The following is a 17,628-nucleotide window of genomic DNA, read 5'->3' as shown; positions in this document are numbered from 1 at the left end:
ATACTTTACTGATATAGTTTTACTCATTGTCAATTAAATAGCAATCATTAATATTAACAGGTGGATGTGACTAATTAATTGAGGTTGAAGTTCTGCTTCTGTCCTGGGTCAGCAAGCGGTGCAGGGAACTGTTGGTATGTGTTGTTCCTTTTGTCCAAACACACTTTTTTTTTTTTAAGCTGAATGAAATATTTGAGTTTTTTTACACCCATTTTAAAATCTAAAACTCAAAAAAATCAATTAAACTTGAAATGTCAACAATTAGATTCTTAATTGCTACATATAATAATACAAATAGCTAATCATATAGATACACATCAACAATTAGTATGCTGTCATAAGCCAAAATCCCATCCTTAGAATGCTTTTTTTTTTCTAGCCCTACACTTAAGTAGAGTCCCACATCGGTTCAAGATGAACAAATTGTCTAAATTATATCTTATAAATAACAGCCATTTAGATTTTCTAATCTCGATTAGATTATATGCTGAATTAGAGAGTCTATAATACTCTTAGATTATATGTTTCCTTAGGTATAAAAGTAATATTTTTTCATTAGACCTAAAAAATCAGATTCTCTATTTTCATCCCCAAAGAAACCCATCAATATTTAAAAACAAAATTTACGCATAGGGGACACCGGATAGATTTGTCCCTATCCCCGTTTAGGGTTTTTTTGTTTCCCATAAGAAATCACCAACATTTGATTGTGATTAGAATCAATCAATTAATTAATAAATTCCATCAAACTATTCTTGAATTAGTAAGGAATGCACTTATTGAGCCGATTAATAATATCTATATTTCGGTTTGTATATAAACAATATACGTAACTATTTATAGCGGATGTGGGATAGAATCAATTAATTTGGAAACTGTATATAGTTGTTTGCAATTCATTAAACATGAAATATGGAAGTGACACTTTTTAATTAAAGATGGAATATACCAATTGCTGCTAATTTGTTATTAAGGCCTGCATCAATTGAAAATGGCTGAATGTTTACTAATTTCTCTATAAACAAACAAAAATAATTGGTCCAACCAATAATCCTCCTTCTAGCTACAGTATCAGATACAAAATAAAATGAAAAAAAACAATCCGAAATATTTGATTATTTTAATTTGATAAATTTTATTATTGATGACCGCATCAAGTCGAGCAAATGTATGGAAATGAGTGGCAGGAGAAATCAAACCAAAGGAGCAACACATCAGCTGACCATTCATGAGCTCATACGCCATGTGGAAAGCCCACACATTGTGTGGATCTAAAGAAGAGATTCTGCTTCTTAATTTGTAATCTACACGTTATGTGGCTATTTTGACATGTACTTTCAAAGTCACCGATTCTATTTCGAAAATAAATTCTACACATCATGTGGACTTTTAAAAGCTCTTGCAAATCAACATTTACCTCTTTTACCAGCTTCCTCCAAATTACAATTTTTTCACTCCTTATTTACAACTTATATTATCAATTTATTTGCAAACTTACCACCTTTTTACCGTAATTAGGTTTTTATATAATTTCATCTTTATGTTAGAAGATATATTAATTTATCTGTTTCTTGTAATGAGGTAACTTTTTATCAATCAATCAAATTTATCTTTTTGAGAATTAAGTTTTAGGATTCATCCCAGAGATTTTCAATTTTTACCTATTTAGCTTGTAAATTTTGGGGTTTCACGGCTCCTTCACGTTAAGCTTGAGAATATCTTTGATAATTTCCCAAATCTGATCCATATCAATTATAATACATTAAGCTCCCATTATGAAATTAGTTTGATGTCAACATCTAATTTACTCAAAAGAGCATAGATCAATTCATATGGGTGTCTAATTGCGTTTCTTTTTTTTTTTACTATGTTCAGTTTATTTGGTTGTCTAAAAATTCATCCAAATAATATATAGTGTAAATTAAAAAAAAAAAAAAACCCTCTGTTAAACTTTATGTTAAAGGTTTAATAGGCACTCAACCCCCTAAATTTGTAACTTTTTTTCACTTGACCCCCTCAACTTAAGGGACAACATCTCAACCCTCTCAATTCTCCAAAAACATCACATACAACTCCTTACACCACTATGTTCGATCAAAATATTGATCCGTGTAGAAAACGTGCTTGACTGTTGACCACACCAATACCACGTGACATTTTTTTTATTAAATTTTTCCATATTCGTGTGAGGTGTTGTCGCTGTTTGTCGTCGCAGCCTTATCGAGGTGCTGAGGTTGGCGGTAGTGGTCGTCGAGGTGAAATGTATCCAAGTGATTGTTACAAAAATGACACATGGTATTGGTGAGGTCAACATTCAAGCACGTTTTCTACACAGGTCAATATTTTGATCGAATATAGGGTGTAAATGTGATGTTTTTAGAGAGTTGAGGGGGTTGTGAGGTTGTCCCCTAAATTGAGGGGGCCAGGTGAAAAAAAGTTACAAGTTTAGGAGGTTGAGTACCTATTAAGCCTATGTTAAATGCATGCATTTGCTTTATTTTTAATTCTAGGATCAGATTTACACCGTTACAAAAATCGAGAAATATTCCATCTCCATCTATGTTTTGCAATCTCGTATTAAAATAGAACACTAACTATATACAACTTATTAACTTCAATTGGGAAATAAATGAAAATAAATGAAGAAGAGAAGGAAGGAACAACTTACAACAAAGAACATGCTTTGTTTTTTCAAATAAGGAAGGCGAGCAATCCCACATCGGTATTTGAAATTGTCCTAATTATTAAATAAGGAAGGTGAGCAATCCCACGTCGTATAATAAGAACCTCACAAACTTTATTAGTTTGAATCACCAATTTAGTATACATCGTCGAGCTTGGTAGCAAGCTTATAACCCATGTTGAAGGCAATAATGTGATGGAACACTTCTAAGGCTCAATAATCACCGAATCTAGCGTTGTCCATCATAGGATTCAGTTTCTTACGTGGTCTAAAAGAAGAGCCTAGTCAATTGAACCATCCCTTTTTGGCTAGCTTACTGGAGATTTTGAGTTCTATGAATATGAAATATGTTATGTTGTTCGTATAGAAAAATGGAATATTAAATCTTTATCTATGTTTTTCATATTGAATAAAGTATATAAAATATAGTAATGAATTTATTTAGTAAAGCTTCATGTGTACGAACAAAGTGATAATCAAGTTCAATGTGTTTTGTGACAGCGTGAAAAACTGGATTTGCATTTAAGTATATTCCACCAGTATTGTGACACCAGAGCTTAACAGGATGAGGACTATGGTAATGAACTTCATGAAGTAGGTGTTGGTCCCGTGTAACATGACAAGGTTAGTTCCAAGGTGGCGTTAGGAACTATTTAAAAAATTTCACGTTAATGTTGACTTATATTTTTAACTAAGACTTTTTCTAAGTCTTTTAGCACAGTGATGCTGAGTAAAATCAGAGAAGATTAGTCAACTGTTGACTAAAACTGCTTCTATCGTGAGTCATGAGATAACACTTAAGTCTATTCCTGAACTCACCTCTCAGATCACTCAACTCAGCTTTTGTTCATTTTAGTATTTTACTAGGCAATACACAACAAGCAATATAAAAGAGTAAAGGGTTAGAAAGATATTAATTCATGAAGGCAGGCAAATTAATATAGCGACACTGATTGATAAAGCTCGCCTCTTCCACTTGGATTTGAACATTCAAAAACTAGAGTCGATCCAATTGGGACGTGAAGAATTAATCCCCGATCCTTACAAAGTATGGTGTTCTCCTCCCGATGGTGTCGTGAAGCTCAATTGTGATACCGCATGGAGGGATCATGGCCTATCCGCAAGGGTTGGATTAGTTAATCGGGACCCAACGGCTCAGGTTATCATTTCGGTGGGGCTACCACTTCAGCCCTGTTGCTCGGTGGAGGGCGCTGAACTTAATGCAATCCGTGAAGGCTTGATCCTAGCAATGAACAACAATCTACATGTGATATGGGTGGAGTCTGATGCGAAAGTCGTTATTGGCGCACTAAACAAAGGACCTATCCCTCTCTCGTCGCTTTACTATCCCTATCTCGAGGTTCTAGAGTTGGCGAATGATTTTGTTTAGGTGCACATTTCATTTTATGAGATGCCAAGGCAAGAGGATTGCACATGGGATTGCAAAATGGGTTCAGGACTATGATTATCCTATTGTTTTATTCTGTGATAGTCCGAGTTTGATTTGGCATCTGGTTTGTAATGACGCTTTGCGCAATTGATTAATGTATTCTTATTTTTATTTTTTTTTTAAAGATATAGAAGAGGCAGTATACAAATAAAAATAAGGAGAAAGTTCAAATAAAACCCATGTGGTTTCACTAATTTTTAGATAAAGGACTGTGGTTTACTTTTTTTCAAAACGATGACTGAGGTTTCACACTTTTAATAATGCTATTAAAACTATTTTTAACGATCTGAAAATGAAAATTTTCAAGAATTAAAGTTATTCAATGTCATATTTTCTATGGAACTACATTTTCGATTTTAGAAAATCATCTTTTTTGGAACTTTGTCTCTCTAAACATTAACTTTCTCTCTCTTTACCAAACATCATCTAAATAATCTCGAAATAAAAAAGTTGAAGAATTAAAGTTGCTTAGAATATTAGCAGTTCTTAAAATATGTCATTTTTGAAGTTATTAAGGGTGATTTTAATAGTATCAATCGAAAAAATCTTTATTTTATTAAAGTTGCAAACCTCAGTCATCGTTTTGACAAAAAGTAAACTACAGTCTTTTATCTGAAAATTAGTGAAACCACATGGGTTTTATTTGAACTTTATCCTAAAAATAAATAATAAAATATCAAGTTGTTTGTGGATTTTGTTGTTACTTTCGATTCCCAATTATATATAATAAATAAAATTACAACATATATAATAAATAAAATAAGCTAAATTCCACCCCACATTGATTACAAATGTATAGGCACACAACTTTATATACAAATCAACCTATGATATCATCACCCAAATTAGTTTGACAAAATCTTGTAAACATATATAACGACATTTATAATTATTACTGTATTATTTTTCTTAAAATGTTAGGCGGAACAGCCGTCAATCCCACATCCCAACATAACTCTAATTATTTCCTATTATAGAATTGTATTTATTTGATTTAATGAATATTTTGCCAATCCCATATTGGTTTTGAAATTGTAGAAGGATGAAATTAAGCATATATAAATATATAATAAATTTAATAAACTCAATTATATCCCACATTGGTTACAAATGTATAAGTATATAACTTTATATACAAATCAAACTACGAATACTATCGCTGGGCTTAGTGACCAAGGCCTGCAATCCGCTTCTATCCCAAGTCAGCAAGCGGTGTAGGAAACTAAAATCCTAATTGGTATGTATTGTTCCCTTTGTCTAAACACACTTTTTTTTACACTCGTTTTAAAATCTAAAACTAAAAAAAATCAATAAAACTTGAAATGTCAACAATTAGATTCTTAATTGCTACATATAATAATACAAATAGCTAATCATATAGATACACATCAACAATTAGTATTCTACACTTAACTATTCCCATATCGGTTCAAGATGAACAAATTGTCTAAATTATGTCATATAAATAACAGCCATTTAGATTTTCTAATCTCATTAATTTTGGGCTTGCTCCAGTTGGATGTATATGAGAGCTGCTGAATCCAACTTTAGTTAAGTTACTATATTTTTTAGACCCTAAAATATCAGAGTCTCTATTTGCATTCCCAAAGAAGCCACCATTATTTAAATGAGAAGGGATAAAGTTGTTAGAAATAAAGAATGAAGAATATAGAGAATTGAAGCAATCAAGTGTATTGATTTGTATATATTCTGAATGTATCGATATACAAGAGGTGATGAGTATATATACAGAGATTGTAACAGCTCCTAGATTATCTCTAATTTAAAGTTTGAAATCCTTGATAATGTGATTAGTTATTAGACTAAGTAAATGGAGTTTGACTGGGTAATTAATAATATTAATTATGTTGTTAGATAATTAGATATTATTAACACCCCCCTTCAAGCCGATGTCGAGATGAGAGACGGAGACGTTGACAAAGTCGTTGAAAGCGAGATGTTGGAAGCGGCTTGGTTAGTATGTCGGCTACCTGATCATTAGTAGAAATGAACCGGATTTCAATGGTACCTAATTGGACTTGTTCACGAACAAAATGATAGTCAAGTTCAATGTGTTTTGTTCGAGCATGGAACACCGGATTAATAGTGAGATAGATAGCGCCCACATTATCACACCAAAGAGTAACAGGACACTATAATGGGATCGCAACCATAGCAGTTCGGCAGTTGCATTTGCAACTGCTTTATATTCACTTTCTGTAGAGGATCGAGCAATGGTTGGTTGCTTCTTGGTGTGCCAGGAAATTAGACTGCGACCAAGATAAATACAGAAAGCACTTGTGGATCTGCGATCGTCTGGACAGCTGCCCCAGTCACTGTCAGTATAACAATGCATTTGATCAATCAGGGAACGAGAGAATAAGAGACCAGTGTCGGAATTCCCTTGAATGTAGCAAAGTAGTCGTTTGACAGCCTTCCAGTGTTCTGTAGTTGGTCCATGAAAAAATTGGCAGAGCTTGTTGACCGAAAAGGATATGTCTGGACGAGTAATTGTCAAGTATTGAAGGGCGCCGACCACACTTCTATATTCAGTTGCAGATGAAAGTGGTATGCCTTGATCACGAGAGAGAGGTGGAGTTGTTGCCATGGGAGTGAGACATGGTCTGCTGTCAACCATCCGTACCCGCTCAAGGATGTCAGTAACATATCTGGCTTGACAGATGTGAATACCTTTTTGAAAATAGCGTATCTCAATACCAAGAAAATATGAAGCACGACCATGATTCCTTATAGGAAATTCAGATTCAATTGCTAGAATGGTGGATTGAATTCCAGAGGGATCAGAGCCTGTTATGAGAATATCATCAACATAGCAAAGTATGAATAACCTGTGAGACCCGATAGTTTTGACAAATAAAGAGTTATCAGCAAGGGACGTGACAAAACCAATCGTAATAAAAAAATCCTTTTAGGCGTGAAAACCATTCTCGTGGGGCTTGTTTTAACCCATATAAGGATTTCTTTAGTCGACAAACAAAAGATGATTTGTTAGGATCAGTGAAACCCTGTGGTTGTTCCATAAAGATGGTTTTCGTGAGGTTTCCATGTAAGAATGCATTAGAAACATCAAGTTGATTGACAAACCAGCCTTTTGAAGTAGCAAGTGCAAGCACGGTCCTGATAGTTGTTGCTTTCACGATTAGACTGAAAGTTTCTTTGTAGTCAAGTCCCGATTGCTGAGTGAATCCACGAGCAACCAAGCGTGCTTTATAGCATTCAATTGTTCCGTCAGATCATCGTTTTGTTCGAAAGAGCCATCGACAGGTGACAATGTTGCGGTTAGCAGGCCGAGGAACAAGTTCCCATGTGTCATTATCAAGGAGGGCCTTGATTTCTTCACTCATTGCATTTCTCCATGCTAGGATTTTATTTGCCTTCGTGAAGCAGGTGGGATCAACTACTCCATCCTCATGAGTGGCTGTAAGGGCAGCAAAACGACCAAGTGATTAGTGAGTGGATTGACAAAGGCTCATTCTATGTGTGCGTGGGGATGTTATGTTTTGTGGTCGTGCTGCTACTAGCGGTCTGTTGGGTGTTTGTAATATGGTTGATTGAACACATGTTGATTGAGATGTGGAGAGTGTAGGCAATGCTGACACAGTTGATGAAGTATAGGGGGCTATCGGTTTTGCTGGTATGTCCGGAGAGGAGCTGGGGGCAGCAGGTGCTACGGTGTTGTTAGCAGAAGGGCCCGAGGTAGCGGGTTCCATGAGCCCGGACGGTGCAGTAGGTGATGTTGTATCAAAACATGTTGGTGTAATTGTTGGGGCAAGATTTACATCAGTAGCTACTATTCCTTGAGTATTAATAGGGCCTGCAGAATTGGTTATGGTTGTGGTATTTTCTGAGCAAATAATTTCAGCATTGGCAGGCTCAGACACTTCATTATGTGCTTCTGATGTAATGACTTCAGAATGAGGGACAATAGGAGCTGATGTAGTAAAAGTTGAAGCAGGACCAGCAGTTGTACAAGATACAGTGTTAGGTAAATTGAGCTGATTAGATATAGTTTGTGAGGAAGACGTTATACCCGAGTAAGTGGTGACGAAGCCATTATAGAACCGGAAGGCGAGAATCCATATTCTGCTGGCGAGTAAGGTGCAAGCGGAAGAGTAATGGCTGATGGAGCAGGATTAGAAGCTTGTGGTGGTTTTTTTTATTGATTTCTTGACCAGGAAAGGATGGCTCACGAAATTCAACGTGTTTACATGTGTAAACCCGTTCAGATTGAAAATCTAAATAGAGATCACCAGAATGATTATTTGATGGGCCTAGATAAATACACATTTTTGAGCGATAATCAAATTTATGTTTATTGTAAGGCCGTAGGAATGGGTAAATGGCACAACCAAAGGTGCATAATTTGGAATAATTGGGATAAACCCGAAACAGACGAAAGGATGAGGACTCATTTCTTAAGGTTGGTGTAGGAAGAATATTAATTAATCTTATGCTGTGTAATACTGCATAATTCCAAAACTTAAGAGGTAAACAGGCATTGGCAAGTAAGGTAAGTGTTGTGTCAACTATGTGTCGAATTTTTCTTTCTGCAATTCCATTTTGAGCATGTGTGTGTGGACATGCGATTTTATGGGTAATGGCCTTTGATTTAAAGAATGATTGGAGTTTTTGAAACTCGCCACCAAAATCTGAATAGAATGCTTTAATGTTTGCATTAAATTGGTTGACAATCATGGCATAAAATTCTTAAAAGGTAGAGTAAACATCACTTTTTGATTTGAGACAATATACCCATGAAAAACGAGTGAATTCATCAATTAGAACAAGAAAATAACGATGACCATTGAAAGATAAAATGGGGGCAAGACCCCAAACATCAGCATGAATGTGTTGAAATGGAATAGTACTAGTGCGCGAAATGGAAGCTAAAAGCTTGCTAGATGCCTTCCCTAAAGGAAAAAAAATTACATGCTTCCGGCATAGCGAAAACAGGTAAATTATTTTTTCAAACTATGCTACTAACTGTTGAGTTTTGACAATGTCCTAATCTGGCATGCCATCTTGAAAAAGGAATTTTTTTCATTTATTAGCCCATTCTTACTCGGCCCACGCAATAGGATTTCCCGGGTTTCATGGTCCTTCACAAGAAAAAAATTTGGCCAAAATTCAAAAAAACAGAAATGATCATGGGTAAATTTTTGTACAGAAAGTAAGGATTTTGTCAATTTTGGAACCAACAGTACATCATTTTTAAATGGAAATTTTAAATAGTTGAGGTACCAGAATGAAAGATTATCATACCTTTCCCATTACCAATGAACACATTATCATAGCCATTGTAAGGCACGTGATTGTGAATTTGGTGTTGATTTGCTGTCATGTGGTGAGTTGCACCAGTGTCAGGGTACCAAGGTTGTGGTTCATCAAAAAAAGGTGTTTGGTATAGGCAGGCAAGATTTGCTTGTGGTCTGGGATTACGGATCCTTGCACGAGACCTAGATTGAGACTGATTTTTGTTTCTTTTGTTTTGGCTGCACTTGTCAGCCCAATGATCAATTTCACCACAAAGGAAGCAATGGCCCCTTCTTTTGACAGTACGTTCAGGAGGACTCACAATTTCGATTTTAGTACTGATATTGGCCATGGCGATTGGACCTGATTGCTTCCCTTTTAATAAAGTTTCATAAGAAACTAATTGGTGATATAGCTTATCAAAATCCAGATCAATGGTTGAATTGGATAGTAAGGAAGCAATGACGGGATGAAATTCATCATTGACATGTTGAAAGATAAGACCAGGTAATAGATCAGCAGGATGAGGATTCCTAGAAGCAGCCAAGTCATCCAAAATGACTTTCAATTTTTGCAAATATTCCTCAACACTATTTCCATTTTGTCTCAAGTTTTGCATTTCAACAGTTAATTGCAACCTCTTGCTACCAGAGACAAGCCCATAAGTTCTTTCGAGAGCATTCCATTTTGAATTGGATATGGTGAGATTATGGATTAAGGGATAAATTTCTTTTGTAATGGAGTTTAACAGAAGAGATCGAGCAGTGTTTTCTGTGTTATCCATATACTAAAGGAAGGGTTAATGATGTAGTCCATTGGGTTTTGGTGATGGTGCAGAAATTTGGGTGGTGCAGGAGCAGAATTTAAAACATGTTCATAAAGCCTATGAGTATGAAGGGTGGTACTTTCATCTTCCAAGAACGGTAGTTCTTGGAAGTCAATTTGATGTTGATGATGATATTAGAGGATCCTAATGCAGGCAATGGCAGGTGTTGGACAACAGTGGAACCAAGAGAGTTCGTACCTTGTGTTGAATTAATGAGTTCAGGTTTTCACCAGAACGAAACTGTGGGTGAAATGTTGTATGAGGCAGAATAAATCCAGGTGGAAGAGCCATGGGGCGCTGCATCGTATGACTTGCGATTTGTGAAAATGTTGTAAATTGCAGACCTGTCTGCTGAAACGATGCCGGAGCGGTGGGAATTTGCAGGTCCGTTGTGTGATTTCCAGAATTGTTGTCATTGGGTAGAATTATGGTTTGTGAGGATGACGCGGAAATGGAGAATTGTGGTTGGGGGAATGTTGTAGGGTGCCAAGAGGAGATGGAATTGGTAAAATTTGGTGGATCGGGAAAGGGATTCTAAAAGATAAAAGGAGAATTGGGTGTGATAAAAGATGAAACATTATCTGAGATCATGGTGTACTTAGATGTGGCTGAAGTGGCTGTTGAATTGTTTGCTGCTACAAAATTCGAAGGTGCTTCCATGGATAGCGAATTGGTGGCGACGGTGGTATTTGGGGTTAATCCGGAATCTGATACCATGTTAGAAATAAAGAATGAAGAATATAGAGAATTGAAGCAATCAAATGTATTGATTTGTATATATTCTGAATGTATCGATATACAAGAGGTGATGGGTATATATACAGAGATTGTAGCAACTCCTAGATTATCTCTAATTTAAAGTTTGAAATCTCTGATAATGTGATTAGTTATTAGACTAAGTAAATGGAGTTTGACTGGGTAATTAATAATATTAATTATGTTGTTAGATTATTAGATATTATTAACAGAAGTTAAGGATATAAACAGAACGGGACGGGGAATGCATTTCCCACATTCCCCTTCCCGTGAGTTAGACGGAGATAGATTTGCCTTTATCACCACCTCGCGGGGAATTCCCATCTAGGATATAAACGGAACGGGGTGAAGAATGCATTTCTCATTCCCGTCCCGACTAATCGAGGTTGTCCTATCTCCATCCCCGCGAGTTATTAAATGAGAGGGGACAAAGCTAGGGATATAAGCGGAATGCGACGAGAAATGCATTTTCTATTACCGTTCCCAGTCAAGGATGCCCCATTTTCGTTCCCGCAAGTTAGACGGAGATAGATTTGTATCCATCCCCATTTACAGATCTTTCAAAAAAATTTCCATTTACACAGAGAATCACCAAAACATTTGATTATGATTAGAATCAATCAATTAATTAATAAATCACACCTAACAAACAAAAATAAAATAATTGGTCCAACCCATAATCCTTCTTCTAGCTACACTATGAGATACAAAATAAAATGCAGATAAACAATCTGAAATATTTGATTATTTTAATTTGATAAATTTTGTTATTGATGACGGCATCAAGTCGACCAAATGTGTGGAAAAGAGTGGTGAGAGAAGCCGAACCAAAGGGGCGACTACATCAAAGAAGAAGATATGATCATTCATGCGAAAAACAGAGCTCACATGCCGTATAGAAAACTCATATGTTGTGTGGATCTAAAGAAGAGTTTCTGCTTCTTAATTTGTAAACAACACATCATGTGGCTATTCTTGCATGTTGTATGGGCAAAGTCACTGGTTCTATTTCAAAAATAAAGTCCACACGAAGTGTGACTATTCCCAGAGGTCGTGTAGACTTTTAAAAGCCCTTCCAAATCAGCCTCATCCCTTCCTCGATCTTCCTTATAATTACAACTTTATCATCTCTTATTTACAACACATCCCATCAGTTTATTTACAAGCTTGCTACCGTTTTACCCTCACCTCAAACTGAGAAAATATGGTATTTAGTTAGGTTTATACAGTAAATGCTTTTAGTTTATTTAGAAGCAGTAATATTTTGGTGTTTTTCATCAATAATTGTTTGTGTTTACTTGATGTTGATAAATTTTTGAGCAACTTTTAATTTTTATGTATTTTAAATATATAACTTTTAAAACGTTATAAAAAAATTTCTCAAAAAGAAAGTTAGAAAAATAAAAATAAATAATATTTGTTTTGAAAATAAATAATATTTTTAAAAATTTAAATATTATTATATATATTATTGAATAGGATTACAGTAGTTAGTATTATGCTTTTGCTTTGATATTCGAAGTTTAAACATGACAGGATTCAGTTCCTCCCGTGGTCTAAAAGAAGAGCCTAGTCGATTGAACTCAGGGCCGGCCCTGGGCTATGAAACGAGGGGCGCCCGTCTAGGGCCCATAACAATAAGGGGCCCAAAAAAATATTTTTATAGTGTATTTATAAAATATTTTATAATGTATATATAAATATAGATATGAATATATAATATTAAAAGTAATTGATTTAGTTGGTAGGAGGAGTTATTTAATGATTTCATTTTAGCTTTGAGGTTTAGGGTTCGAACCCCTTCTTCACATTTTTTTTAATTACTTTCAAATATTTTTTGGGAAAATTACAAAACTGGGTCAAATGGGAGGCTCATTTACATATTAAACTCATTTACTAATTCTACTACATATCTAGACTGAATTTGTGTGACTTTCCAACAATACCCCTAACCTTCCCACTTCCACCACTTGCGAATCGTCGTTCCCTCTATCTCCTTGGTTATGCGAAAAGTTGATCCAACATTAATGATTTCAAGACTTTTGATCTTCTTTTCTTCCTTTAAATTGCACGAAATCTGCATCATTTAGTCAAAATCATAATGAATTTCTCTTTTTCATCTCTTCATCTCTTGATTCTACAACTTCCCAACCCTAGAAAACGAGTAAATGGTTTTTCATCTTACTGTTCGTTGCTTGGTTTCTTTCTTCTTGTTACCATCAAAGAAATGGTTTTTCTACGTTATTTCCTTCGTTCTTCCCATGTTATCATATTGTTATTGTCGCTTTTGGGGGTGAAAGGGGCGAAAAATGTAAGTATCTGTTTTTTTTCTGCGTTTTTTCATGAATTTACTTCGCAATCGATGGTTTCGCTAAGCTTTGCGAAGAGAACGAGCCTGGAAAGTGATGATCTACTTCGTGAATTGATGATTTCGCGAAGATCTGCGAAGAGAAGAGTCTGAAATGTATGGATCTACCTCGCGCATCGATTAGTTCGCGAAGTCTGCGAATAGATCCTCATGTTTCAGACCTCGCAGACTTCGCGAAAGCATCGATATGCGACGTAGATAGTCACATTTCAGACATCGCAGACTTCGCGAAAAAATCGATATGCGAAGTAAAATCACCTCTTCCCCTGCACATTTACATTCGAATGCTTCGCTAATTTTCATTTCGCGAAGCCAAAATCGTCTTTTTTTCTAACTAATACGGTTAATTTTTTCTGTAGATGGTTGAATACGTAACATCCCTTTCTGGAAGGCGGCGTACTGGGCTGCAGGGGAGATGATTTTCCTTCCTGTATAGGGATGAACTTCCCCAAGATTGACACATTCACTCCTGAAATGATTCGTTAGGAGAGGTTGTGTCAATCTCGGGGTGCACCATGGGACACGTCCATCCCATGGTGCCAATCTTCAAAGTGGACCTAACTTAATCTGGTGCCAATTTTGAAGCGGATGAGTAATCTTGGTGTGCACCATGTGACACGTCCATCCCAAAAGGTCTGGAGGTCCAGACCTTTTGGGATAGATGTGTCACATGGTGCACACCAAGATTACTTATTCGTTTCAAAATTGGTACCGGATTAGTTAGTTTCACTTTAAAATGATTGGTTAGTAGAGTTCATTGTGGCAATCTTGTTGTAAATTTTGATAATGTTATGATTTGAATGTTATTATTGTGGAAATCTTGTTGTAAATTTTGATAATGTTATGATTTTAATGTTCGAATCCGTTGTTGTTTGCCAATTTTTGTTATATACCACTTCGCGTATTAGCTTCAAATCATATCCAGCATTCGCATATGCGAACTAAATTCATCAAGCAAAACAAACTTCAGCTTCGCAGGCTTCGCATATGCGAACTAAATTCATTAAGTAAATCCAAACATTAGCTTCGCAGGCTTCGCATATGGACGAATATGCGAAGTGAGACGGGATGGGGAGAGCCGCGCGTAAATATTAGGGGTATTTTTGGAAAGTCACACAAATTCAGTCTAGATATGTAGTAGAATTAGTAAATGGATTTAATATGTAAATGGGCCTCCCATTTGACCCAATTTTATAATTTTTCCATATTTTTTTCCTCCACCACCTTATTTTATCATTATCAAATATATTTTTTTTTCTATTTATTGAGGTTGAGAGTTCAAACCTCTTTCTACCAATTTTTTAAGGGTAAATTACACCCATGGCCATGAACTTTACCCATTTTCACATTATGGCCATGAACTTTATCCATTTTCACATTATGGCCACTGAACTTTACCCATTTTCACATTATGGTCAGTGAACTTTATTTCTTCCCGGTATGGCCACTGAACTTTACACTTTTTAACACCGATGGCCACTCAATGCCTCAAAAGGACCGTTGATAGCTAAAACTAAAAATTCCAAAGCATCAATAATATTCTAAGAAACTTTAATTCTTGAAATTTTTCGTTTTGAGGTCATTTAAGTGTTGTTTGGTTAGGAGAGAGAAAGTGAATTTTTAGAGAGAGAAAGCTCCAAAAAATGTGATTTTAGAAAATAAAAAATGTGGTTTCATGCTAAATGTCGTTCTGAACAACTTTAATTCTTGAATTTTTTCATTTTGAGGTCGTTAACGATCGTTAACGGTCATCACTATTATTATCTAATTTCAATTTTTTTTCTTAAATTTAAATGTCAATTCATTTCTAAAAAAAAAAAATTAAATGACAATATATATATATATATATATATATATATATATTCAATATGAAAAATAATATACGTATTTATTTATTGGAATTTTACATGACACATATACTTGTTATTTTAGTACACAAATAATTCTAGTTAGTATACTCGTTACTACTGTACTACTAATTTAGCTTCCATATAGAAAATATTACAATCTTAAACATAACGTTTACGAGTTGATGCAATTTCAAACCTAGTTGATTAAAAATGAGTTTTTTTCATAAACATTAAAAATGAATTATTTCCATATTGAGTGACCAGAACGGTGGAGGTTGCAGTGAGGATAGAACAAGAAATAACACATAAAATATCTCATTTTCGTCAATTAAGCTTGAAAATGTACCAATTGATAAATGTTAGGCTAAAAATTGTAATATTTTATTTATGAATGCTAATTGCTCTCTTCTAATAACTATATGACTAAATTAGTACCTTATTCCTTGTGATAAAAAAAAAAAAATCATTCAGCCTCCAACTTAAAAATGTATGTATAGAGGCTCCAAATTTATCATCTCGCCCCGGGTCTCTAAAAGGTCAGGAACGGCCCTGATTGAACTATCACTTTTTAGCTAGCTTAGTGGAGATTTTGAGTTCTATAAATGTTAAATATGTTACGTTGTTCATATAGACTCATGGTATTGAATTTACAATTAAGAATAATTTTTAATTCTGATTAGTTGTTTATTACTATTTAATTAATTAATTGATTAATTATGTCTTAAAGATTATGAGATTGATTTCCCAAAACAGTTTCTTAAAAAATGGAATATTCCATTTTTATTTATGTTATGCAATCCCACATTGAAAGAGAATAACAACTATATAGAACTTATTAGTTTGAATTGAGAAATAAATAGAAATAGATGAATAAAATAAAGAGAATAACAACTATATAGAGCTTAGATTTAATAAGTCTATATCTAACGTTGAATGAGCAAATTCACTTGCTCATTAAGGTGCATGTGGAAATTCCTGATAATGAAGAACATAATTTGTTTTTTTTTTTGTAATAAGGAAAGTGAACAATCCCACATTGGCATTTGAAATTATCAATAACTATTATAAATAATGAAGGTAAGCAATCATACATCGGCTAATAATAAAAATCTCACTAAGTTTATTAGTTTGAATAGCAAATTAGTAAACACCGCCGAGCTTGGTAGCAAGCTTGTGACCCATTCTGGGGGCAACAATGTGATGGAACACTTCTAAGGCTCAGAAGCTCACGGGGTCTGGCTTTTTACATGACAGGATTCAGTTCCTCATGTGGTCTAAAAGAAGAGCCTAGTCGAGTGAACCATCACTTTTTAGCTAGCTTAGTGGAGAATTTGAGTTCTATAATTGTTAAATATGTTACGTTGTTCTTATAGACTCATTGTATTGAATTTATAATTAAAAATAATTTTTAATTATGATTAGTTGTTTTATTACTATTTAATTAATTAATTGATTAATTATGTTTTAAAGGTTATGGGATTGATTTCCCAAAACAGTTTCTTAAAAAAATGAAATATTCCATCTTTATTTATGTTCTGCAATCCCACATTGAAAGAGAATAACAACTATATAAAGCTTATTAGTTTGAATTGAGAAATAAATATAAATAAATGAATAAAAGAAAGAAGGAAATAACTTATAATGAAGAACATAATTTGTTTTTTTTTTTTTTGTAATAAGGAAAGTGAACAATCCCACATTGGCATTTGAAATTATCAATAACTATCATAAATAACGAAGGTAAGCAATCCCACATCGGCTAATAATAAGAATCTCACTAAGTTTATTAGCTTGAATAGCAAATTAGTAAACACCGCCGAGTTTGGTAGCAAGCTTGTAACCCATGTTAGGGGCAATAATGTGATGGAACACTTCTAAGGCTCAGAAGCTCACGGGGTCTGGCTTTGTCCATGACAGGATTCAGTTCCTCCCGTGGTCTAAAAGAAGAGCCTAGTGGATTGAACTATCACTTTTTGGCTAGCTTCGTGGAGATTTTGAGTTCTATAAATGTTAAATATGTTACTTTGTTCATATAGACTCATGGTATTGAATTTACAATTAAAAATAATTTTTAATTATGATTAGTTGTTTTTATTATTATTTAATTAATTAATTGATTAATTATGTTTTAAAGATTATGTGATTGATTTCCCAACACAGTTTCTTAAAAAAAATGGAATATTCCATCATTATTTATGTTCAGCAATCCCACATTGAAAGAGAATAACAACTATATAGAGTTTATTAGTTTGAATTGAGAAATAAATGAATAAAAGAAAGAAGGAAATAACTTATAATGAAGAACATAATTTGTTTTTTTTTTGTAATAAGGAAAGTGAACAATCCCACATTGGCATTTGAAATTATCAATAACTATCATAAATAACGAAGGTAAGCAATCCCACATCGGCTAATAATAAG

This window comes from Euphorbia lathyris, chromosome 4 (genome assembly GCF_963576675.1).
Source record: "Euphorbia lathyris chromosome 4, ddEupLath1.1, whole genome shotgun sequence".
In the NCBI taxonomy this organism is placed as follows: domain Eukaryota; kingdom Viridiplantae; phylum Streptophyta; class Magnoliopsida; order Malpighiales; family Euphorbiaceae; genus Euphorbia; species Euphorbia lathyris.
The sequence above is the reverse complement of the archived record's forward strand: the minus strand, read 5'-3'. Positions refer to the sequence as shown.